Raw genomic sequence first — 3,351 nt, 5'->3', positions numbered from 1 at the left:
TCAGTCAGAACTAAAGGTTTTTATTTTAATATTAATTTGAATTGTGCTTTGAAAAATGCAGTTGTTTCATTAACATTTTAGTTCCCATCTAGTCAACAAACATCTGCAAAGAAAGCAGATACTTCTAGCTGTGATAATTTTTTCAGGTCCATGTGAGCCCCCCTGATAAAAACCTCCAAGAATAATACCTTATCCAAATGCAGGACTGTCACCTCATTTACCTTCTTCTTCCTTCCCATCTCTGCCGACTGGTGGTTCCCTGTCCTTGATCAAAACACAATCCTTTCATTTTCTCCTTCAATTTCTTTATCTTAAGCTGGTTAAAAATGGGCACAGTGGAGCATATAGGGACTTTTACATGTAAACCACTTTTCATGTAAATTCTAGCTAGGCCTTTGTTATATTTATGGTGCATTCATTTAAAACCCTTTAGTTTTAAATGAATGATTTTTTATTTTTTAAATGCACCACTGTATCTACCACATCTGCACTGTACAGCAAACCTAAAAAAAAAAAAATCAAAACAAAAGAAAAAATCAGCCAGATGGGGAGTTGAACCTCTTTCCACAGGTGAAATACACTCGTAGTACATACAACAGTAGAAACAAGGCCTGTATGCCTAATCCTACACATGATTCATTAAGTCAAATCTAGTTGATATTTATTTTGTCATTTGTTTAAGGCACAAGAGGAAGAGATTTACTCTGATCCTATTAAGTGCCCAGCAAAACACGGATGTGCATTTTCATTTTATCCTACTGAAACCTTAAGAAAGGGATATTAATCTCGTCAATCATAAAGCAAGAGCAAGAGAGAGGTTTAGTTTCATCAAGAGTTGCAAATGTTTTCTGGTTTTAATTTTTTAAAAATTATGTTTTAATCACAGTCATTTTTTTCTACCCATAAAAGTGTTTGACATAAAAATTAAGGTAAATCAATAAATTAATTGGAGACAACTTTTGAGACAATTCCACTGCCAATTACAGGAAAAGCAGAATGAACTCCTTGTTGAATGTACTGTAATAATAATTCCTGATGTTTTGCTCCTCCCACTTCCTTCTCTGCTTTAACACTGAATTAGTCACCCTGTGACAATAACAATAATTATGTTGAATCTGGATTCCAGTCCAGCTCATCAACACGGAAGTAAAACATATTGTGTTCCTGCATTCCCCACCCTACTTACATACTATCCTCAATAGCAGAGCTCAGATTTTGGGAAAATCTTACACTGCTATTATTATTGCTCAAAAACTCTTTCAATCCCATATATATATTTACACATATATATATGTATATGTGTGTTGGTTTTGTGCAACTATTACATTCTTATAATAGGTATATAGAAAGACAGTTTAAGGCTATCCAAGCTTTTAGTAGCTAAAATTTCTTGCTAAAGGACAATAAACAAAGATATTTTCATCTCCAGTGGAGTAATTTCCACTGCTTTAGCCTGGGTTGAAGACATCTTCCTGGATAGGAAGATGAAAGAAAACACTGAAGTCTAAACACTCTTTTCTCTAAAACGTGTTGTGACTTTTCACTATTAGCTTTTTCTATTGCAAAAATGAGAAACAATTAAAATATGTGATTTAAGGTGAAGAATTTTTCCTATTTATTAGGAAGGTATACACAAGGTATACAAATATTTAGATTTTTCTTTTTAAACATAAAGCTATTGGAAAGGGAAAAGGTAGTTGTTTCAGATGTCTGCTGAAGTTCTGAGTAGTTTTTTTTGTTTTAACTTCATATGTCTCTATTTAGAAAACTGGTTATTCCACACAAATGAATGAAAGAGCATGTAGGTATTCTGAGAAAACAAATCAACTGAAGCATTCTGATCAGTGTTCTTTAAAATAAGCAGTAAGAGCTCCCTGGTGAATAAAACAGTCCTAGAAGTACAATTTTGTGCTTCACAGAGCTTTAGTCTTCTTCCTGACTTGGAACATGGGAAGAAGAAAAGAAGTAAAGAAAGATTTTAAAACATTGACACTTTCTATAGTATTAGAATTCCAGAAATAGTAATTACAAGGGGAAAAAAAGAACTCATCACCTCTATAAAATAAAGCTGAATAATTTTTAAAATTCTAATGATTTCTGTAATTTTAAGTGCACATTATTTTAGCTTCCAAAATATAAGTTTAGCCAAAACCTAAAATTTCAAAAGAAGATACAGGTACACTTGATCCGTCTACCCAAGGTATAGCAACACATATAAAATTAATCTGTTAATGTGGTTTAATTGCCTTTTACTTTACACTGATGTGATTCAGAAGGCACACAGAAGCTTCTTGATTAAAATAAATTGGTAACATGATAAAGTAAATCTATTTATGCTTAAAAAATTCTCAGGAACCCTGGACAATGATTTTAGATGGATATTAAAAAAGTATAAATTTATAAAGTAAAACAAGAGGGAAAGGAAACCTTTTTCATATGGGTGTGCACCACAGTGTTTTATCTCATAAAACTGGGATCCATATAGGCCAAAATCATTACAGCTTGATTTTGATAATGTTAAAAAGTATTTTAGTTTCAAAATGCTTCCTATATCAAAATTAGGTTTTAAATTAATTTCCTGTATCAAAAAAATTAAAAGCAGTTATTTTAACCTTGCCTAAAAAAAAAAAAATTATTTATTTCTATAAGAATTATGCCATGTTTCTCACGGCCAGTATTACAGTTTCTTTATGCCTTAATCTGTTCTAAATTCTCTGCAATGTTTATTTTTTCCTTTCTTTTTTTTTTAATATCAGCATTTATCTTACAGTTTGGATAGAGATCATGAGACTTTTACAGACACCACATTTACCATATTTGTTTAAGCTATGAAATGTGATTTGGATTTATTTTCTGAGGACAGCTTTCTGGTTTACCATCCACTTTCAGAAATCTTTCTTGTGTAATGTTTATCTTAGACAGTTGAACATGAACTCTGCTTTTCTTCACATCCCAGTTTTCCTTGCTCTGTAGAACCTATATGGTGCAGACCTACTGTTTAGCAAGTCAGCCAGGAGCAACCCCACAGCCCCGCAGGGCAGGCTAGGAACCAGGGAACCTCTAGTACATTTAGTGTCATGCTCAGTAGCTCTAGTGCCCACAGAATCAGAGAACCTCCTGAGCTGGGAGAGACCCATCATGATCATGGATCCAACTCCTGGCCCTGCCAAGACACCCCTGAACGCGGAGGACGCCCCAGACACCTCTTAAGAGGCCGCAGGATGTACTGAAGCGAATCCCACCGCTCCTGGAGGGTTATCCGGCTCCGCCCCGCCCACAGCCCTCAGGCTCCGCTCAGGGCTCCGCCCCCGCCGCGCCCCTTCCGCGAGAGCGGCCCGCGCGGCAGCAGTT

The sequence above is a fragment of the Zonotrichia leucophrys genome, chromosome 7 (assembly GCF_028769735.1).
Source record: "Zonotrichia leucophrys gambelii isolate GWCS_2022_RI chromosome 7, RI_Zleu_2.0, whole genome shotgun sequence".
NCBI classification, from domain to species: Eukaryota; Metazoa; Chordata; class Aves; order Passeriformes; family Passerellidae; genus Zonotrichia; species Zonotrichia leucophrys.
This window is presented reverse-complemented; position numbering follows the sequence as displayed.